Here is a 24,313-nt window from a genome sequence, read left to right as displayed (position 1 = left end):
CTGCAGAGCCCTGCAGAGTAAACGGCGCCTTTATGATTTCTTTTCTCTTTCTCCCTGTGTTTGGACTGTGTGAGTCAGAAAGGTGAGGTCTTTTCGGCTCCCTACATCAAACACAAACGCTGCGCAAAGAACAGCTTATCGATGAAATCCCTGACCAAACAGCGCGCGAGGCCGAGCCGTCGGCGCGAGGCTGTATCAGCTGCTTTATCAATAATCAATCAGGAGGGGGAGGAATTGAAAGGAAACGACGACAGTCTGTTTGTGGCCGCGTTTCAATAAGAAAGCGACACGAACATTTCTTTAAAGATTAAACTCTGTTTTAGGCCGCGTGGCTTTTTTAAACGGCCGCACCGACCATCACCCGCAACCGGTTATTTATTTTCCTTAAATTGTAGGCTCTGTAAACAAAAGCTATAATAATCATTAGGGACTATTCTCTCGCCGCCTAATAGCGCTATAGGTATTAACAGTAAACAGTGTGGTTGCTAAGCGACGGAGGTAACGACAGGTGATTTTCGTTTACGGCTGAAAATAAGTTGTTTTGTCGCAGGTCCTGTGGCTAAAATCTCACATAGTTTGAGTCTGGATAAGATGCAGGTACACTTGATTTAATTTATGATGATGACAAAAAATGCGTTTTTATTTCAATTACATGTCCTCAAATTTCTTTATATAGCTCCATGGAAGAAAGATTTAAAGCGCACATATTTTTAATACAACGATTTCTGGACTGTTACCCATCATTTTGAGATAATGATAATTTCTGTATGGCCTCATTTTGTAAAATTGATTTCACATTTCCCCCCCACATGTTTTCTTTATTCTTACATCTTTAATTCAGGCTTAATATAACAACTAAAACACCGCTCAGTCCACTGAGCCATTGTCTAACTATTTAACCCATCATTGCCCAAATATTACGCTTCAAATGCGGGTGTATGTTGCCCAAAAGTACCGTCGGTGATGGCTCACGTGCAGCTGCATCAGCCCTCCAGGCCTAGTTTGCACCTGACTCCTGTCGCCCCATCTGATGCATGACTTTTACATGGGATCAGTGATGTTAATGGAGGATTTCTTGCTTATTATGCCGCCTGCTTGCTGACCTTTACATCCATAACTATTAGATATTATGTTGTGAAATCATACATGACCTATGCGTCATCTTGTTACCCTTATGTTGGCGTTAATGCAACCTTTAAATATGTCTTTAAAAACCATTAGAGGGTTGATGTTGTGGCTGTGACTCGGATTCAGCAGCACATTTTAGCTCCTGTTATGAGCATGTAGAGTGTAAAATTTAATTGCAGCCGACACTTTTGGCATGTAACACTTTTAATTTAAATGCATAGATATTACATATAGAAAATGTGATTTTTCAGCAAAGCAGGAAACTAAACTTCCTTAATCTGCGCGTATCACTTTAAGGCAGCGGCCCCAGTTTGAGGCCACCACGCAGCAGCCCCCAGAAAAACCCCTATTGGAGACTTTTAAGTGAAATCTTAACCAGCATCAGAAACTATCTTGTATTAGGTATTTTGCAGAGCTGGTTTTGTTCGGGAGCAAAGTGAGAACTTTGGGATTACATTACCATGTCTTTGGCGCGGTGTGTGGTCTTTGTGTGCAGCTTGTAGCTGTTGAGAATGACTTGTTGGAAGCGTGTGTGCTCTCATCGCTCTCCTTTGTAGAAACCCACAGTGCAACTCCCCAAGTCCTCCTGGCTTTATGGTGGGCTGGTCTCCATGAACCCCAAGCAATTAGTCCCTAATCTCAAGGTAATCATATTTGAGTTAGCGACTAGCTGTTGAATTTTATTCGCCTGTTTAGCTGCAGTATCACTTTGGGTGATGTGTGGCATCCAGAAATCCTGTTTCATGTGTCAGTGGCGTGTTCAGACTGAATTTTAACTTTAAGGGGAAATCAAACGTGTACAACTTAAATTGAACGAGAGATGATTTAAATTTTTACAGTGGCGTCGACATGTGAATGCAAACAAGCAAAATTATTGTTTTTTTTTAGAATTAAATTAGATTTTTAACTAACGAATTTTGCAACCTACACCTTAAAAAATGTTTGTTGAAGTTGTGTCTCCTTTTTCAAAACTGTATTTTTTTTTAACGAAAATTGCAGGTGTGTTTCCAGTGCGTTTTCATTCTTTTAAGGGTAATATTTTAAAATTGGGTGTCAGTATCTATGATAAAATTTTAGGACACATTACATTAACACAATCCTGCACGTTTTAAATTATTAAATCACTCGAGGTGGATATTTTTGCAGAGTTACGTGTCTCTAAAAACAATATCTCTCCTTTTCCCCATTTAGATTTTATTATAAGCTAGATAAACTTACAATTTTAAAATTAAATAAAACTTAAGTGACAGGATACACTTGATAAATAAAATATATCCACAATCAAACCTGAAAAAAAAAGCTAATAACAATAAGAATAATTTTAAAAAATAGACCGTAACTGGCGTCGTTCATTTCGTTCCTTTATTTAAAGTGAATGTGCAGTTGTAATTTTTGGACATATATATTCCCATTGATGAAAACGAGGATAACACGCAGACGTGTGAGGCTTTAACACAGCGCTGTGATTAATTAGAGGCCATTATAAAACTAAAATGAAAAATAAAATGTAAAACTGTCAGATGGACTTCCTACAGTTTTACATTTATAGTTTGTTTGTTTGTATTAAATATGCAGACGGGCCTCGGTGCTGAAATAAATGTAAATAGAAAATCAGCATACAGACAAGCAATGTTAACTAACATTATGTATATCTAATGTCTTAGTTTATTAATTATTTCACTTGATTTTACCTATAAGGAAAGTATAAAACATTTGAATGATAAGCAGAAAGCCCTATAGATCCATCCTCCCGAGGCAGCCTCATAATAACCTTGTTTAGAGGATATAAAAATAATACATTTCTTCTTTTGAAGCACAGCCGCTCTCCTTCCTCTTTCTTAAGTTCCTAAACATTTCATTGCAGCAGGCCAAGGCATTCATGTGCATCACAAATAGGACAATTACTCAGCAACTGCAATCACCCCCTTTGGTAAATGTTATTGTCAGCTAGCAGCAAAAATCTTTAATTGTCCTACGTTTATCTGCTTCTTCAAGCCATTGTTAAAAGAGCGCAAACGAGGGTCATTTGTGAGCTGAAATACTTTGCATGCAAAGCGGAGCACAAGATGCTGTAATACTTGACCTTTCAGCATAATTGTTGCAGGCATGAAATGCAGCATTCAGAGCTCGCTGAGTGGAGTCCTTTCTCTCTCTCCCTCCCTCTGATGAACAAAACGCATTTTATACATCTTCGGTGTTCATTTGGCTTTGTTTCTTTTGAGGAAAATTTCTCTGGGACTGGCTGCAATTTATCTTCATTTCAATAATACTGCTGGGGCGAGAAAACGGCACAAATCACAAGATTTCTCAATTCAACACTCAACAATGGAGTCCGTGCATAGCCCCCCCAAAAAGGCAGAAAACTTGTAAATAGATGTGTTTATCAGTTTGACATGACGGGTTCTTGGGTTTTTCACTAAATGGTACTGGACAGCAGTATTACAGCGTCCTGACCGGGGACACGTCAGGAGGACTGTGACTGCTGCAGGGGCTGAACCTGCATCTTTCACACTGGATTCTGTGTGGTTCCTTTAGTCAGAACTCACAATATTAAGGGCAGAAAGAAAAAAAATCAACCAAACCTTCAGTTCTACCTTCAGTTCTGCATTGACCTAAAAATATAACAACTACTGAAGTGATTTATCTTCTTATACCTGCCTCTCATTTGTGATATGTGCCCTCTTTAAAACATGCAAAGAACAAAGTTGAAACAAGCAAGCATGCAGAATAATAAAATATTATTTTAATTTTATTAAATGAAGGTCTTAGGACAGAAAGGTTAAAACGTCTTTTGTACACACTTCACTAAAAAATATTATAGAAAAGCAAATCTGAGAAGATTTTTGTCTTAAATGCAAAAGATAACCTGCTTTGCCAAGTACAACAAATACATAACAAAACTGTAGAAAAACTGTATAATTTATGGAATATATACACTAAAATTAAATATAAAAGCAAATACTGGAACAGTCTAGTTCTTGAGGAACTATCAACTCATCCCTGATGGTCCTTAATCTTTTAAGAACTCAAGTTATTTAAATTGAGCTATAAATCTTAAATGTTTATATATTTCTTTAAAATATTCCGCATTAAAAATCATCACTGTATAGACATTGTGATATCATAAGATAAATTAACACCCCATTCCAACACATTCTCACTCCGACCTCGTCACATATCGACATTTCATCATGGACTTTCCACGTCCAGATACGAAGTGACAAGTACCCTGGGTGTGCTGGTTGTCATGTTACATGCATTGTCTTCTTTCAAAATACACTTCAGTTTTCACAAGAAATGTACTGTTTACATACAGTCTCTTTCAAAATAAAATACTGCTAATTGACTTTTTTTGCCTTCAAAAACAAAAGCACATGGTAGGGTTTAGTAAAAAAAAAACAAAAAAAAAACAGGATTTGGCTTTATAATCCTGCTTGATGCGAACACCGCTCTCCCATGTGAAAGTCAGTGTTTGTTGGACCTGTACACCACCCCTCCTGCCTGCCCAACTCGGACTTTTGTCATCTTAACTTTCATTCATGTCCCGCCAAGTTTCCCCCTAATGCTGCTACCAGCAGCATATCAGGCTGATGTCAAAGGATGGCTTTTTTGTGAGTGTTTGATGCCGCAAGTCAGTGCCCGAGCGTGGGATTTCGATTATTTCGGAGTGAGACCTGGTATAATTTAGCTGTTCCTAACTCTTAATGATTTTAAAGTAAACATGAAAGCCCCAAATGGCAAAAATGTCCCTGTCATTCGTTGGACGAACGTTACTTTGATTTGACGTACTGGTATTTCTCCTTCAAAGTAAAAGAAGTATGTTTTAACCCTTTCTGGTCACGCAGCTAACAAACCACCTATTGTTGTTCCATCTGCTTTGGCTGGGGTTCAGATTTGTTCTCATGAAACTGTAAAGACAGTAAAGAGATTCAGGTTTTAAGGAGAGTATCATCTGCATACAATTTGAAGTCACAGTGAAACCGAAATTACAGTGTCTTAAACTTCAGTCATATAAAAAGTTTTTGAGTTAAAAGTAATATGGTGGACAAGGTTTAGTTACACTATGTGTTTAAATCGAGTTCTCAATATGTTATTGGATCACTAAGAAGTGGGTGTGGCTTAGCGATTACAGTATCAAATCCCACATTCTTTAGAAATGTGTGTAGAGCTTATGCTGGGTAAAATCTAAACACACTCCTCCCACTACAATATTGCTCTTGTAGTTTCCCACTAGCTAGCAGTTTTGTAATATGCCCATGGTTAGCAGGTTGATCCAAATCACATTTTATTGGGTACATTTATATAACTAGTTCATGATGAGTCACTATATGTATGTGTATATATTTACACTCACAAATGAAGTTTTCAGACACATATTTAGCATGTAACAAAAGATTAATGTGTTCAAAGTAAATTTAGGGCCTACAAATGTCACTTTATACAAGTCTTTAAAGCTTAAAGCTATTTTCTACAATATACAATAAGAAAACAAACCCAAGAGTAAAGATGTAACAACAACAACAACAACAACTACATAGCCCAGGGGCAAGTAGCTAAATTTAGAAAATAACTGATCCACGAACTGATCCACATGTGTTGTTGTTTTTTTCCACAAAAAAACAACAACACAGCAATGGCCTTCGTATTGTCAACATCTTTATCCCAGTGTGGTTTATCTTTAAGTCGTTTCAATGTGGAGCCGTAAGGTTGGAGCTACATTCAAGATTGTCCTAAAATCATTTGGTTTAAATAAAGGAAGAAAAAAAACATCTTCAGCAAAAAATGCTGATGACAATTACTCTTCCCACCAACACAGACTTACCACCTCCTTTACTTTGACTCCTGACATCCATTTGTCAAAATCATGTAGCAGGCGGAGAGAAACATTGGTGCAGAATTACTCATTGAGGCCGACAGAGCTGGTGGAGTTTTTAATTCATGTTCCAGCTGACACCTCTAATGGGTTTCTGACTCAAATCATTTTGCCTACAGATTGGAGTCTCAACCATTTTTTAATGCACCTTCTTGAATGGTATGAGAGGATTTCAAATAAAACCATAAATAGAATTTAGAACTTGTAGATTTTAAACCGGTAATCAGCAGGCTAGCTAAATATAGGGCCAATGGCCTCCACATACAACACTACAACATATATTTCTTGGTCTATATTGAGGACAGGGGCCTGATGGATGCATACTGTTAGTTCAAACTAAATTAAAACGAGAGAAAATGCCTACAAACCAATATATAATGTTATAGCTAAGTTTATTTGAGTAGTAAGCTTTATGACCAATGTATTGGATTTGACACATGTACCCCTTAAGAGAGATACTAATTATCATTTATGTACATCACTCAAGTCCTGCCTTCTCTGTTAGGTCAGATGGTGTTGGTAGTGTTACTCAAACCCTTTCAGTCAATCACTTGATTGGCTCTCTTCCTCTTGACTAATAAAGTAGCCTACTTTCTTGGCTGTATCCAACTAAACTTATACAGGTGCGTATATTTTCATTGTTCAGTTCAGTGTCTCTGTTGTCATGCTTCTGTCCTTACAAGACATAGTTTAAGTTTCCAATTAAGGTAAAGGATCAACGTAAACTTACATGAAGTTGGATTTGTTTAAAAGATTAAAATTAGGATTAGAATCAGGATAGGATGAAGGTGACAGTTAATGTTGTTTGTAGGTTATAAACCTTGGTTGAGCTTATGTTAATTGCTGTATTGCTCTTTGTTTTACGACAGCATATCACCAGCACAGGTTTAACTACAAGACAAGGCATTGTACTGTACATTTCTAGACCCTGAGTATCAGATTCTTGTCTCATGAAGATTAATGATGCAGCAAGTTACCTTGATGTACCAGAACTCCCTCAAAACTGCTGATTTTCCACAGCAAAGTTATCCATATAACTTGGTAATCAGCAATATATCAAATCTAATTTGTGCACATAATGAAGTACGTAAAGTAATTTAAACCTCACATGTACAAACAAAAGTTGTGAAGTTTAGCTAGTCAAGCCCCATAAAAACCCCAAATTTCATTCAACAACAATAAGTATTTTTGTATATTTTACCCCCAAATCCCCTTCAAAAGCATAGTCAGAAACAAATTGTACAATGGTCCATTAGTTTCTTCATCCCACAAAAAAGTCCTTTTCCTTTAGCAGGCCTGCTTTCATGCATCTCTATCAACTTTTAAACACTGCCAGACGACCACCTCATGTCACCCATAATGGCCTAAATGGGTGCAAACTTTTGTATCTGCAAAAAACAACCTTATTCATCCGTTCTAAATTCTATCAAAAGCATATTTTTTTAACCCAACCCTGAGCATACATAGCCTGGGTCCAGTTTTTGTGTGAGAGAAATAACTACAGGCTGCCGGCTTGATTTCTTTGGGGCTGTTTTAACCCTAAAATGGGATGATATGGAAGGTCCTCACAATGATAGAAATCTAGGAAAAAGTGTGTATGCCTGATTGTGCACATGTCAGTGTGTGTGCGTACTCCTGTTAAACATGCCAATTAAAGGAGACCAGACTAAAGCTGCGTTGTCATGTCTGTGTACAGTACCAGCAGGAGTCCTTTAGAAACCAACGAGCCATCACTAACCCCGTTAACACCAAACCCTCCAGACCGACCCGGGTCCCGCTGCTCGCTCTATAGCCCTGCAGCAATGATTTCTCCATTTAATGAAGGTCTGAATAGTCCAAGGCTATCCCTTTCAAATGGCAAGACCTAAAGTTAATTTAAATTAATCTACATCCATGAACATAAGGGCACTTAAGATATACACATAATACTTTTTTAGAGAGATAGGCCTTGGAAAGTTTAACATTGAAAGTATGTTAGGCAACACTCAGAGCAATGGCGGAAAATAACAAGTACATTTACACAACTGTTGTAGTTAAGCTCAAAGTATTTTCATTATTTGCTACTTTATACTTCTACTTCCCTACATTTCTGAGCAAATACTGTACCTTTTACTGATTGACATGAATATGACAACACTGAAGTACTTCTTACACATTAGTATCATCAAATAATAATCATTCTGAATAATAACTACTGTAAATTCTCTATATTATGTTGCTAATACTTATACACTTTTACTTAAGTACATTTTTAAAAAGGCAGGACTTTTACCTGTAATGGAGATATTTTCTAGTGTGGTATTACTACTTTTACTTTACTTTATTAAGACTTCTTAAACTTTGAGTGAAATATGTATAAGAAGTCACACAACTCTTAAAAGTACATGGAGCGGAGCACCGTGTGACAAAGCTATCAACTTTTTCAACAAAGTCAACAACTTAATCAAGTTACAAACAAGTTACTCGCTGCAGGTATCCCCATACAATGATTCATGACATCAAGAAAATTAGCGCCCTACAAATGGCATTGTCACATCATGCTCTTAATGTAAAGTTCCGTATTTAATGCAAGCTTATGTAGGTTAGGTTTCGGCAAGTAAAGTTAAGTAGATTAGGTTTCTGCAAGTAAAGTTACGTAGGTTAGGTTTCTGCAAGTAGACACACATAGGTTAGGTTTCTGCAAGTAGAGACACAGGTTAGGTTAAGGCAAGTAGAGAGACATAGGTTAGGTTTAGGAAAAGAAACATGGTGATGACTTTACGTACCTTAAAAAACATTCAAAGTTCTCTTGGTTTCACGCTGGACATGATCAACAGTCTCCTCTGGGAAGTTCTGTTTTTGTTTGACCCATACACCCCCCCTACACACCTGTGCTGGGTAAGATGATGTTTAATCAAATGTTAAATTATTTGACTAGAAATGGACACTGATTAATGTTTAACACATATGGGTGACAGGAAACTAGATGGGGCTGTGCTCTTGAATTTAGCTACAGCTTTTGGTGTTGTTTACTGTAGTAGTCTCATTACAAAGCCTTAATATTGTAGCGTCTCCACTTTCAGCTCTTGCTTGGATGAAGAGTTACCTCTCCAGTAGGCAGTTATTATTTTTCTATGGCAGTTTCTCTGGAGGTGAGAAAACATCTTGGGGTGTTCCACAGGGGAGTTGCTTGGGTCCTCTTTTATTTTCATTTACACATTAAAAATCCTGATGAAGTCATGTACACAGCGACTCAGCTTTGTTCTGTCCTTCACCAACATCAGTGAAGCTGAGAGAGAATCAACATGTTGAGTTATGTACCACTGTTAAATGGACGAGAACCCAGCTGGCACCGAACATCAATACGATGTCAGAAAGGCGTTGAACTCTTATGTTAGACAGACATTAAGTTACATTCTGGTTTGGGTGAAAATTGGATTGACGATATTTTGAATGTCTAAAAATGTCAGAATTTCACTTTGTGTGGGCATTGACATTATGATGTTTTAAAGATGTTGGATTTTGTTCTCCATACGTCACAAATTAATATTGTTATTTTACTTCAAGATGACATTAGGATGAGACGATTGGAAGACTTTGGATCTTTGTTATTTAATAACACAGCTTACAAACAACAAAATTTCAACATCTGTCATCGGTATTCTATGTCAAAATGACGTTGGAGTCAGTCATTTTCCTGACATTGAATTTTAGTTTACCTGGTGTCACAACATAAATCTAACCAAATGTCAATGTCTAACGACACGGGTGACCGGCTGGGAATGAACGAATTATTGCTGAACTTTGCTAAAACTAAATGTATTGTATTTGGTGGTAGCAATATTCTTGTTAATGCCACTATGCGGGTATCAGTTGAGCAGGTCACCAAGAACAAAATAAAAAGTTAATTATCTTTCAAAATGTCAGACAAAAATTGGTGAATCTCACATATTTTGTACTTTAGTTAATTGCTGTTTTGGAACATTTTGATTATTTAGTTTCTTTTTGTTTCTACTGGTGGTTGTTTTCATTGTAGTTTTATCTTTTCATAAAGAGTTATTTAATTTTGATCTATATATTTGTCTTTCTTTTCTAACTACCAAATAGTTTTTTTGTTATTGTTTTATTTTTGTGGAACTCAAGAAGTGTAGTGACCACTTTGTAGAAACCAATCGAAATATAGGATAAAGAATAATTAAGAGAATATTTATAAAAATACTATAGTGATATTGTTGGGTTTGTAAACCCTGCAAAGCCCCTATAACATAAATAGGAAAATTCAGTTGCAGCTATACTTGTATTTATTTGTTGGGGTCAGTGAGCATGGTAGGGTACATGATTAAAATAAAATAATTATAAATGATTTTTGAGTTTTTGCTGAAATAAGTAAATAATAAAACTTTACACATGCTCTCAGTAAAGTTGGGAAACTTAAGCAAACCATCCTGAATGGTTCCCCAGTCAGTCCATTCTTCGGTGCCAGTGAATAGAGGGGTATGTCTCTGTGCAGACCAAAAAAAAAAAGAAAATTCCTTGAATGTTGCTACACAATAAGCAATCAAGATCCCAAAGGCTAGACATTTGACAGCTTAATGAGTTCAGGCTGCAATCACTTTAAGAAAAGGCCAGGCCCATTTTAACCCGAGCAACACATATATGAGCCGAGCTGAGAAAAGGCACATTTAACTCACAGTAAAGGCGCACATAACTACAGGTTAATAAAAACACAGGGTGGAGGTGGATGTAAATAGGTCCTGTATATTAGGACCTGTTGAGACTTCCATGTTTTGTTCAGCCACCAGGAGGAGGGGTGATATTTGCCCCCGTAATGAAATATGTCATTACGAGGAATTCATGTGACACAAAAGGGGCGACAGTCAAAAATTGCCCCACTGCTGTTCAGTAATTACATAGTTTGCCCTGGCAGCGCCTTCAGGCAGGTGGCTGGTCCATCATGCAAATGGCTTGGCTGTGCCGACATAATTAGCCACTGCGAGCCGCTTAAATTAACAATTAGCTAACATGCAATTCTCTCCACAACGCGGTAGTTCTCTTTTTAGGCCAATTGTCACTGTATGTTATTCCGGTTGCTGAATTGCTCAGTAGGATATAGCCTATGTGATTTCTTACTTGGTCAATTTACAGGCTAAATGAACGGAAATCGACAGAATAAGGGTTTATATCCTAATCCCCAAAGAGAAGCTATATATGTGCTGCATACAGGCACATTTATGTTAAACACTTACACATCTCAGGGGAGGCTGACAGGCAGCTCAATGAAGGGGTGTCAGGTGTTGATAGTAAAATGACAGTTTAACAGAAAACAGCAGCCTAAGTGAGACTGAATCGGGCTCTGAGGCCACATGCTGCGTCTCATCCAGCCCCACAAGGTTCTGCTTTTCTAACCTCTCCACTGATCCCCTTGCAGCCGTCCTCCTAAACACCATTGCCTTACTGCAGGCCAATCACGGCCCACCCACTCTCTCATTATTCTCGCTGCCCTCCGACATGACACGGGAACAAAGTAGACATTAAGCAACATTAAACCCAGGGGATGGGAGTAGTCAGGAACCCGTTATCTGTTAATGAAGGAAAACACATGCGGAGCGATACACATAGGCGGGTAATCAATAGAGACGCCGGACAAAGGGAATCAGGGCGACCTAAAAAAAAAAAAAAAGGGAAATGCAAATCAATTAGAATCGTTGTTTGCTTTGAAACCGTTGAGTCTATTTCCATTAATTACATGTTCATTAAAAGTAATTCGTCTAGGCTACACAACAACAACAGTCCTCTCCCCCCTTGTCCTTTTTTTAAGGAGTGATGGACAAGACACTGGCCGGGATCCAACTCCTCTTTTTTTAAGCATTTAATCTCAGTCAGTCTGGGACTTTTTAGGAGCAAGATGTATGGTGGCCCTGAGGGTCAAACACAACAGCCTGTCACAAAACACAACACTGCACAGAACACATTTCACAAAATATGAGATATCACCAAACACATAATATTTCACAAAACAGAATGACATTTCACATAACACAACAATTCACTAAACACGTCTTTTCACAAAACATGACTTTTTACATAACATGACATTTCGTAAAACACAACATTTCACATAACATGACTTTTTACATAACACAATTTACAAAACACGACATTTCCCCAAACGCAACAACATTTCACAAATCATGAGATTTTACCGACCACACATTTCACAAAACACAAAATTTCACCAAAAAAATTACATTTAAATAAACATTTAACAAAACATGAGATTTTACCAACCACACAACATTTTACAAAACAAAATGACATTTCACATAACATGACTTTTTACATAACAACAATGTTCAAAACATGACGTTTCACCAAACACGCCATTTCACAAAACAAAACTAAATTCCACAAAACACGACTTTTAACAAAACATGACATTTTACAAACCATGACATTTCACATAACACACCACTTCACAAAACACAACATTTACAAAACACGACATTTCAAAAAACTAAATGACATTTCACAAAACATGAGATTGCACCAAACATACATTTCACAAAACATGGCATTTCACTCCTCACATTTCACTAAACATGAGATTTTACCAACCACACATTTAACAAAACAGGACATTTCACAAAACATGAGACTGCACCAAACATACATTTCTCAAAGCACAAAAATTCACAAAAAAATTACATTTCACCAAACACAGCAACATTTCACTAAACAAAATAACATTCCACAAAACATGACATTTCACTGAACACCTTTCACAAAACATGAGATTTTACCAAGCACACAACATTTTACAAAACAAAATGACATTTTACAAAATACAACATTTTACTAAATATGGCATCTCACAAAACGCCACAACATTTCATAATATTATACTATTGTTTTGTGAAATGTTATAGTGTTTTGTGAACTGTTGTGTTTGGTGAAACATTGAAGAGTTTTCTGAAATGTTGTCGTGCTTTGTGAGATGTAGTGTTTTGTAAAATGTAGTATTTTGTGAAAGGTTTTGACCCTCAGAGCCACCATAAAGATGAGTTTGAGGATCATCTGTTAAACTGTTTACATTTATCTTAAAATAGCCTTAAAGTCATGTTTGACTCCATTTTGAACAAACTCCATCTTGTCCTTTTTTCATCATTATAAAGCAATTTATGCAGCACTTGTATTCACACTCATTTGTTTTAGACTGCCTACTTGCTTATAAAAAACGTTGCACTCTGTTGTTTAACCGAGTGTTGTGTTAAAATGTCATGTTCCACCATCATGATCAGTATGCTATCTTATCTCCTTTTTACACAATCAGAGTTGCTTTTACCAAAGGCCCACAACCTCTTGTTGGTTGCTATAGCATTTTCAAGCACCATTCTGCTAAATCCCAACCCCCACATAGACCTGCTCTGCACACTTGTAATAAATTATCCTCAAGTGAAACGACTAAAAACGAGCTGGACCAAAGCTGGACAGGGCCACTTTACTGAATCACACCTCATAAACATTTTCATTTTTGTGTGACTTGACCCCCAAAGCTTTTATACACTGAAAGCATGCGTCTGGGTCTTTCAGCGTGTATCCTCTAAACCTTGCCATCTCTATGGGCCTACTGTTATTGCCGCTCTTATCTGCCTGCTCATGACTGATGTTATGCAATCACAATTTTTGAAACAGCAGTAGACAAAATCTGTAGGCGGCTGGATGCATCTCATGCAGAGCATCCTCCTTATCCTACAGGCTGAAGTGCAAACATATGCGTCTGGAACGGCAGCGAGAAGAGCACTGATTTGTTGATTAATTAAACATTGCTCCCCCAAAAATGCCCCCTAAAAGCACACGTTCACAATACCGTACCACCAAGTTTAGTGGCGAACAAGTGGAATTTTGAATCAGCCTCTTTATTCTATGAGCCCCATCTTTGCCAAATTGAATGCAGATTGAAAATAATTTTTCAGCTCTTGACTTCAGCTATTCACGGCTGCCTGAATTGGTTTTGCTACTGTCACATTGCCACACAAATGTAAATAAAGGCCTCGAGAAAATCCTTCAAATGCTTGTGTGGCTGTCAGTTAAGGGAGACTGTGAAGAGAAGTCAAAGATGACAGTGTTAAGTTACTGTAAATAAATTGTTTTATTGAATTGATTATTAGATCTTTTATTAACCCTCTTTAATTGTCAGAATTTAATGTTTTGGTAACACGTCTTTTTGGTGTAATAAATAATTCTGGCCAACCAAAAATGGTGAATAGATCACCTTAACATCTTTATATCTTGCAGCACCTTGCTGCTGCAGGTTTATGATTTTAATAAATGTACATATCAATGTCGGCGACAAACTCCATTCGCATTCACCTCCTCCAGTGGTTTCCCAGTGCAAGACCAGTGCCTGCTGTGTTTTGGCAGGAAATCAATACAGGGGAGGAAAATCTGTTCTAATCATCTGTACATTTACCATCACAATCAACAATCAAAGCCAAGACCTGAATCTTTATTTGTAGGCCTGAACTGAACAATTTTCCCACTGTGAAAGGCAAGCTAAATTAGAACCCTTGGTTCCTGTTAGTAGCTCTTAATGGCTCTGATTTGTGAACTGCTAAATGAGGTTATGTAAATTGATCCTGAATGTAGGAAGAGGCCCCCAGGTGACAGGTGCAGTCGGCTGAAGGAGGGGGCAGGGATGGTATCATGAAACGAGGAGAGGGGGAGTGATATAAGTTGTATTTGTGGGGCCACTGAGAGACAGATTTTACAGACGGAGGTGAAGTGAGTGAAAGTTAAAGGTATTAAAAGTCCAGTAAATATGTAAAACATTTTTGTAACATAAGAACATTATGAAATAAATAAGATCCATGATGATTTAGCCACTCATACATTTGTGTGCATTTGCACAGGTTCTGTAGGCTACTTAAGTGTGTTTTGAAGTGCTTACTCTATAATGTCCATTTTACTTTATACTTCCACATGACTTTAACATTATAACACTTTATTTTATGGTTAGTGTGTAAAAAGCAACACTATAATAATGTGGTTAAATGCAGGTATAAGGCCTTTTTAAAGGGACAGTTCACTCTAAAATCAAAAATACAGCTCTTTTCTCTTACCTGAAGTGTTATTTATACATCTGGATTGTTTTGGTGTGAGTTGCCGAGTGTTGGGGTTATCGGCCATAGAGATGTCCGCTCTCTCTTTGAAGTAATGAAACTAGATGGCACTCAGCTTGTGGTGCTCAAAGTGGCAAAAAAAAACCATACAGTATTTCAAAGACTTAACAGTCTCTTTCCAGAAATCATGACCCGGTTACTCTAAATAATCCACAGACCTTGTTGTGAGCAGTTTTATATTGGAACTGTTTTCTTTCTACCAAACTACACTCGCCAACTGCATCACCCCACCTAAGGAAGTGTGCACCAGCTGCTAGCTCACCTAGCATCACAAAGCTAACTAATATTACAGCTCAGCTTAGGAGGACGCTGTTTATGTTTACATCATGTGCTGTCATGAGCATGCACCTCTTGTCCATGAGTAAATCAATCAAATCAATTCATTTATGTAGCACATTTAAGAACAAACACAGTTGACCAAAGTGCTGTACAAAATTAAGAATGACACACAAATATATAGCAGTATAACATGTACACAAATATAAAACAGAATAACACTGGTAAGAAAAATTACAGATGTAAAAGTACTAAAATATTAAAACCACTACAAACAACCAAAGGCCATTAAAGACATGTACGTTTTAAGATTTGTCTTAAAAGTGTCTTAACAGCAGAAGGCTATTCTAGAGCTTTGGAGCAGCAACTGCAAAGAGCAGCTACCCTTACCCACCAGCCTTGATCGTAGGGCAGTTAAAAGACAGAGATGCACACTTCTTTCTGCGCAGTGATGTGGAGATTGCTATAAAGAAAATAGCTCCTACATGAAACTGCTCACAACAAGGTCTGTGGATTATCTTGAGTAACCAGTTCATATTTTCTGGAAAGAGACGTTGCTGTTGAGTTCTTCAAATATATATTTTTTGGCACTTTGAGCACCACAAGCTGAGTAACATTTAGTTCCATTATACTGGAGAGAAGGCTGACATCTCTACAGCCAATATCTTCAACACTCAGCAACCCACACCAAAATAATCTAGACTAATAAATAGCACTACAGGTAAGAGGAAAAATATGCAGTTTTGTTTTTGGCGTAAAATGTCCCTTTAAGTGTGTATTGATGGAGTTGAATTGGACACCAGCATATCAACACATAATGAATGACAATGTAACACAATTATAATTTAATAAAATATGTCTTCATAGGAGAAGTTCAAATTGCTGAAAATACTGTACATTAGTTAACACTTAAAATGTCCTTATATCTGCTTATGACTACATTGTATTGTGAAATAAACAGTTTATGTTTATACACTGCTTATAGATGCTGAATACCAGGCACAGTCATGATTTTGCTGCTCAAACCTTGAAATGCAAAACATTTTTATGTCCTACCCAGCAGCATATAAACTAATTAAAATGAGGTCTACCTTAGCTAAAATATAGAAATGCTGCTTAAGTTATAAAAAAAAAATGTATAATTTGACATTGTGACAGGGGTATTACGCTGCATAAAGAGTACTTCTACCTTTGATAGCTTAAGTACATACGCATGCAGAGTTACCTGTACTCTATACTGCCAAATACTGTGTGTACCTCGCCAAAATTGTATTTACAGCAATTTGTACATTTAGTGCTTCTGCCTCAAACTACAACATCACATTTATTTCATCACATTTATTTATCGTGTCTTTTCTGTCATTTATCTCATGTTTTGATCAGTATATCTGGCTCTGGCAGACGGCCATGTTTCAGACGCGTCTCCATAGCTCTGACTGAGGATGTAATAACAAGGGAACTATCAACATACAGCCTCTCAGGGAAAGACTGCTGAGTGATTGAAGCACTCTGACTCACTGCACTTCACTTCGGCCATTTAAGCTCCGCTGGTTCCTGCCTAAGCTGCAGGGAGGACTAACTTCTCACCACTAACTCCTCACCACTAACTCAGTCACTCCTTAAAGGGTGAGTGATGAAGTAATTAAGTAGTTAAGTACTGTGATTTGTTACAGCTCTGACTTTTACTTCTGCAACATTATACTTTTCCTCCACCACATTATTGATAAAAATATTAGTACGTATAAGTATATTAACGTATATTAGTATTAGTACGTATAAGTAATAGTACTTTTTACTCCATTTATTAGCAGCCATAGCTAGCACTGAAGGTACACACCTTACTTTGACTCATATTTCCAGGACTTTGGCATAAGGTGGAGCTTCCTTTATAATATTAGATTAGATTGAAATAAATTTGCATTAATTGATTTTTTTGGTCACTTTGGGTCAGCAGAAAGCTGCAAACTCAACATTGGCATGTTATCACCTATAAGTTAAAATGGCCAGCCTGTTAGTGAACTGTCATTTATACACCCAGAAACAGAGCAACATTACCATTCATTTGAAGTTGTGTTAAATGGAATACCAGTATTTACTCTCATTTAGCTCTGTTTTGGTCTCCATCAACTCCACAGGGAAATGTCTAACTCCACTATGTTCCCCAGCCAGTCGCTAACTTTGTTCGGCTGCTAAGGGGAGCTGGTTGGTTGGTTGGTTGGTTGGTCGGTTGGTCGACCCACAGAAATTACACTTTGGCAGCCACAGTTTTCGCTCTAGGAGGCTGAAATTTGTCATGGAGTCAAAGTATGTGTTCATGCCAAATTTGTGCTCATTTTGAGTATCAAGCACTTCTTCTCCTACATTTTGGTGTATCTTTATGGACCAATTTCTGTCTCTTCTGGATTGGTTTATGGTGGAAATGTCACGGTACTTCCTGTATCAAACGTGCACAGTTGCCTTATCATATTTCCATTTTATGGCAGATTGTAACCATCGCTTTTAAAGGTTGCATATTGTGTTGTAGCAGTTTGTCTGAGTAAGAAGTTCTCTGCCATTTTCACGATTTTTATGGGTGCGCAAATGTACATATAGTCTACTAAATGCTGAGTGGGACATGGTCCCTGCACTCCACCCCTCAAATTCCACTTCAGTATTGTCTGCAGTCTTAAGTACAGAGACGGATGATAATTCTCTGTGGTTTTTTTCATAGTGAGAAACACAGTGACTCATCTTTAATATAAAAAAATGATTATAGCTTCAAGCAATTAGCCTAAATTGATGTATTCTTCAAACAAAATACATTCTCTACTACAGAGTGTAGAAAAGGCTTTAAAAAACATTTAGATCACAGTGGTTCTCAAATGGTGTGCTGTGATGCTAATCCAGATGTGCCGTGAGACTTTGTGATAACCACACATTATTATTCAATATTCAACTGGGCCTATACAAAAAGTTCTGAATTAATTTTTAATCGACTGTATCAGTATGTTGTGTGCACATTTACATTTTTAATACTAGAAACTTTTCACACTATTTAGTAGTGTCTAGTGCCTGCTGCAGAGATTTAGCCTCATGACCTCAGTATTGCAAAAATCCTGGCTATGACCCATAGTTACTGATGAAGATTTTATCTACACTGCATACATGATCATTTTACAAAACATGATGTTGCATTGTATTTTATAAGATGATCAAAATCCAATGCACCCAGCTATCTTTATGTAAAACTTCACCTTAACCAGCTCCAACATTAAACTGTTGCTGAAACTTTGATGCATCAGTAATGATAATCCAAATATATGTAAAGAAGGTGAATATATAGTAATATGAAAGCCAGAAGTCCACATGAAACACACTTTTGATACTTTGGTATATTACTTTTGTACTTTACTTAAGTAAGATTTTGAGTGCAGGACTTGTACTTGTAATAGAGTTTATAATGTGGTGCCTCTAGCTTTACTCAAGTAAAGGATTTGAGTTGTTTTCTCAACTAGTGCTTCTTAGTTCAAGACTGAATTTTGAACCACAGTTTTTGAGCCAACATGGATAAAAAGTCCTTAAAGTGCTCCAAAAAAAGAGAAGTTTGAACATTTACAAACTTCTGCTGATAAAAGCTCCACATGGTGACATCCTCTTTCACCTCTGATGCTGACTTGTGTTATTTCACCAGTTTTACAATTTCCTGATGATATTTTTGCCAGTTGTGTGATGTGTCAGATGTGAGATGACAAATCACACACTCACAGCCATGTGTTGTAAAACCATGTGAACATAGGTAATGAAATAGGCCTCTTGAATCGCTCCATACGTGCAGGGGAACCTGTATTAAGCTGATTAAGCGGTTGCACATAGGAGGGCTGAAGTGCTGGTGGCTGTGCATCTTCCTCTGGCTAATTGGAAATGTGTCAGGAACAGCGGTGTGCTGCGGTAAAAGCCAGTTAATAACTTTAGGAGGATCCTTAACGCTTTGTCCATATCATTAATGCTCTTCACAGTCAGAAGTGGCTTAAAGCAATAACCTGCCTGCCTACCCCTGTGGCTAACTTTCAGTGGAGACTGCATTGCACAGGAGTGTGGTGTTTTCCCCATCGCATTAACTCGCTGAGAGTTTGGTGGAGCTGAGTTTGCCTCTGTGTGAGCAGTAACAATAGTCTGTGCATGTTTTCTATCTGGCTTTAGTCAGTGTGTCTTTAGGGATAGATAACAATGCTCATCAGTCAGTCCAGCACTTGTGTCAACACTGAAATATCTCAACAACCATCAAACAGATCATCATGAAACTAGAGGATGAATCCTGCTGACTTCTGTGATTGCCTGATCCTTCATCCAGTGCCACCAGCAGGCTGCCATTTCATGGACTCACAGATGTTTGATAATGACAAGATACCAGATTCCAAGATGGCGCCTACTTATTCCATTGGAGTTGCTCACCTGGTGCATACACAATATAAAGTTTCTAGCTTCTGGGTTTACTTCTGCGGTATGCTGCCAACTGAATATGCGCAGTAGTGTTCCTCCCACTTGCCTCACCTCCAAGTTCCTGCTTGTGGGCGTTACATTGTGATGACATTATGGATTATTAAATCACTTTTCTCGGCTCCTGGAAAATTTTACAAATATAAAACCTCCATGGATTAAAATTCATAATAGAAAGAGTCATTATTGACCTTGTTTGCAGTTCAAGGCTTTTTGTAAACATTTTAAAAGACGTGTCTTTTACGATGGTGGCCTATCGGGCAAATGGTTTTTGGGCCGGTTTTAGGAATATTGGCCGTAGAGATGGAACTAGATGGGACTCAGCTCATGGTGCACCAAAAAAACACCAAAAATATACTTGAAAACTCAACAGCAATGTCTCTTTCCAGAAATCATGACCTGGTTACTCAAGATAATCCACAGACCTTGTTGTGAGCAGTTTCATGTAGGAACTATTTTCCTCTTGTGAAACCACACCTGCCAACTGTATCACTGTGCAGAAGAAAGTGTACATCTACTCATGCACAAGAGGCGTTTGCTCCCGACAATGCAAGATGTAAACGTTAATGGCATCCACCATCGCTGAGCTCATACAATGGTTCATATGATATCCTATGAATTTGCGCCCCACGAATGACGACGTGTACTTAATGTTACGGAGGTTATGATTGGTCAAGGTTTTGGAAAGTAAACTTGGTAACTACATAACTTAAAATGACTCAAAGTTCACATGGTTCCAAACACCAGCCTCCTCAGGAAAGCCCCAGGGGAAAGTCCCATGTTTTGTGACCATCGATAGCCCAACCTGCCTCATTAAGGGACCACTTCTTTCTTTACTGCCGTAAGCGCATGGTCACATGATCACAACAAATATGTGGGCTATACAAGAATTACTGGCTAACATTAGCTAGCTTAGTGGTGCTAGGTGAGCTAGCAGTAGATGCACGGTTCCTTCTGCATGGTGATATGGTTGGTGGGTGTGGTCTGGTCGAATAAAAACATGTATTTTTGATGTTAGGGCATAGTTTCCCTTTAACCACCAGCTGTTGAAACTTTCCATTTATCTAATACTTAAGCTTTGTGACCAAACTAATGACATTCTCAACAGCCTCAGCTTTCCTTTGTGTTTAATGCTAATAGGCTAATGTTAGTGTGCTAACAAGGGAACCCAGTATAGTATCTCAACCTACTGGATGGATTGCCATGAAATTTGAAATAGATATTCATGGTTCCCAGAAAATGAAGCCTAATGACTTAAGTAATTTCTACCAGCATTATTTACAATGATTTTGAGTTAAATGTTAAACTATTATTGGATGGATTGCCATCAGCTGCACATAGTCTAACCTGGTCTCACTCCTTAGGCGCTTGGGCAGTGACTTCTGATGTCAGACACAGATGAAAAAAGCTGTCCTTTCACTTTGGCGTGATTCATGGTCAGTTGCCCTTATTGTCTAATGGTGTGCGGCGGCGTCTGGGGGAAAAGCGGCTGGACAACAATGTAAGTTAACTGGGTGAAAGTCTGGGTAGAGTGGGTGGGTGGGTCCAACAACCACTGACTTTCACCCAGGAGTCTGATGTTTGCTTCCTGTATAAAACCTTGTTCTTTTTTTATAAACAGAACCACGTGCTTTTGTTGCCCTAACCCAACCAAACGAATGCATTGACCAAATGTAACCACGTGCGTTTGTTGTTGAACTAATGTAGTTCATTTGAAAGAGACTGTATGCAAACAGTACAATTCCTGTGAAAACAGAAGTGTATTTTGAAAACAGACAATGCATGTAACAGGCTGAAGTTGACATGGCGTCCAAGAACGTCAACAACCGACGCACCCAGGGTACCTTGCATGTCATATATCAACGTGAAAAGTCCATGACAAATAGGTGACGAGGTCGTAGTGAGAATGTGCTGTAATTCATGTCTCTTTCAGCTCTTCTTTCTTTTTAAACACCTGCAGAACTAATAGCATTCCCATCTGCCTCAGCTGTACTTTGTACTTTGTGCTAATTAGCTAATGTTAGCATGCTAACAACACTAAACTGAGATGGCGAATGATGTAAACATGTAAACATTATACCTGCTAAACATCAGCATGTTATTAGCGGTTCAAAGCACCACTGTGCCTCAGTACAGCCTCTCAGAGCTGCCAGTTTGGCTGTAGACTCTTTCAACAGCGAATAATGAAATAACCAGGCAACTCAACATATTTTATCCACTGTGATGTCTTCCTGCTTTATGTCTAACAAGTGGTTCTCTTGTCATGATAAAAGATGGTTGTTGGAAACATTGGTTTATAGTTATTAAAAAGCAGCATCTCTCCATGTTCAGCTGCTGTGGGGAGCTCAGTCTCAAGGCCACAGAAGAGGAATACATTTAATTATTCCCCTCTCGGTTAAATGAGACAAAAACCTTCCCACTGCAATCCACTTGCCTCTCTACATTGTGCTCCCTCTTTCTCCTGACCCTCCCGTCTGGCCTTTACTCTGTCTCATGCTCTGTCAACATCATCTGCCGCTGTGGAGCAGACAGGCTTAAAAGCGGACCTTTTTACTTTCCTGCAGGTGGCTGATGTGACTAAGGCAAGAGGCAGCAACAATCCCTCTTCACTCACTTCCCTCCACCAGCACCGTCGCCACCACCAGCACCTTGTTTCCTGAACAACACAAACTGCCTCTCTCTGCCAAGACTGCCTTCTTGTGAGCCAGAGTAGAAGATTTTCCACCAAAGTTTTTATTGAAAACTACAAAGGTATCTCAGTATCACCTCCTTTGTAACATTTGTAAGCAGTGTATGACAGTTAAAATTTCATATATGATGTTTTTAACACACTATAACAGGGTTGGCACACATTTGTGGTCTTTGAATGCAACTCAATGATGGGAGTAGATTTCAGGGTGCAACTCTCCCTCAGTATTTAAAACATGCATTTTTCCCCCTCATAAAAATATGAAAGTAGCAGAATGCAGGAAATGAAGTGTTTGATACTCAGATTTTTTCTGGCAGAGGACCCCAACCCCCACGTTTCATGTGTTCCTCCCCACCGCCCACAATGTTGAAACGAACCCTTTGCCCTTGCACTCGATGCTCTTGTGTTTTGTTTTGAATCTCATCAGGTTAAATATTTGAAAATGCACTTAATGCACCTCAAACACTCCTGTCAAGCACATATAATGACAGTAAACCTCCAAACTCACAAAACTAGGATCAGTTTTTTGCCTTTTGTTTGTATTTTGAATAAGTTTTAAAGAAGATACTGCTAACACAATGTACAATAAATACAGTTTTTCAAGTGTTTATTACTGTATTTATATTTTACTGTAGTATTTTAATAGAAGTATTGCTTATATATTGATGCATTAATAATAATAGCCCAATAATATAATACAGGACAGGGCCCATTTTGCATAATGAGCGCTTTTACTTTTGATGTTTTACATTTTGATGCCAATACTTTTGTATTTGAGATTGTTGGCTCTAATTAGATATATTGTAAGTAGGTCTGTGACTCACCAGAGGCCCCCTGATGCAATATTATCGCAGTACATATGATACAATATTATTACGAATTTAAATTTTTTAGATGTGCTGTGTGTTTCAAGAACATATATTGCAATTTACTGCCTTTTTCTCAACTGCAAATTAAGAAAAAGCTTTGTCAGCATCTGTTTTCATCTAATAAGATGCAGTTTTCAGTCTGTCAATTTTTTTTTATTCAGTTTTCATTTTGATTGCAGCAACAGGTTTTTAGTAGACTGAAAAAGCAATTTATTTTATCATTCTAGTAGGCTAAACGTTTTATTTGTATTTGCAATATGTATGGTGTATATTATAGATAAAAAAACAAAATACAAAGTTGCCGTGCAAATGATCACAATACTATGCTGCATGCTTTGCTCGATTTTTCCCCCACCCCTAATTTATATTGTTGTGCAGGTAGTCTATATAAAAGATAGATGTCATCTTCTTCCACCAGCGTCTTTTCCAATTTCAACTACATGAAGATCTTTCAAAAGTAAAACCACAAGAGCATCAAGTGACATTCACAGACTGTAACTGTCTGCACAATTCAGCTTATAAAAGTTATGTATAAAAGTTTTGATATAACCTCCCCTAACCCTCTGAGCACCTCAAATAACAATTCCTGCCAGCTCGGAAAAAAGAAAAATCATCACGGCTCCTGGGTCTGCAGTCAGCCAAATTAAATGAGCAGTTTTTAAATTTCTGAGTTCCTTGCTGTGTGGGAACATTCAGCAATGGCTCAGCATGTCAAACCATGTCAAGTGTTACAGTTCCCTTCCTGTTTCAGGGGGAAAAAAATATCACCCCAGAGATGAATTAACTAAAAAGGCTTGTCTTCAGACCCCTTCCTAAAATGATTAACCCTTCTAGAGAGCATTAT

At 37.9% G+C, this 24,313-nt stretch overlaps 1 protein-coding gene across 1 annotated transcript in view; it reads left to right on the top strand.

The window, feature by feature from the left end:
• nkx2.9 (NK2 transcription factor related, locus 9 (Drosophila)) overlaps positions 1–22,548 on the top strand; it is a 43,222-nt gene extending 20,674 nt beyond the window's left edge. Inside the window, exon 3 of the transcript XR_007450935.1 lies at positions 22,476–22,548. The gene's annotated coding sequence lies outside the window, so the exon portion shown is untranslated. The remainder of the gene's footprint in view (positions 1–22,475) is intronic.
• Positions 22,549–24,313: the final 1,765 nt, after the last annotated feature.

The sequence above is a fragment of the Epinephelus fuscoguttatus genome, linkage group LG14 (genome assembly GCF_011397635.1).
Source record: "Epinephelus fuscoguttatus linkage group LG14, E.fuscoguttatus.final_Chr_v1".
Taxonomy (NCBI): Eukaryota; Metazoa; Chordata; class Actinopteri; order Perciformes; family Serranidae; genus Epinephelus; species Epinephelus fuscoguttatus.
This window is presented reverse-complemented; position numbering and strand designations above follow the sequence as displayed.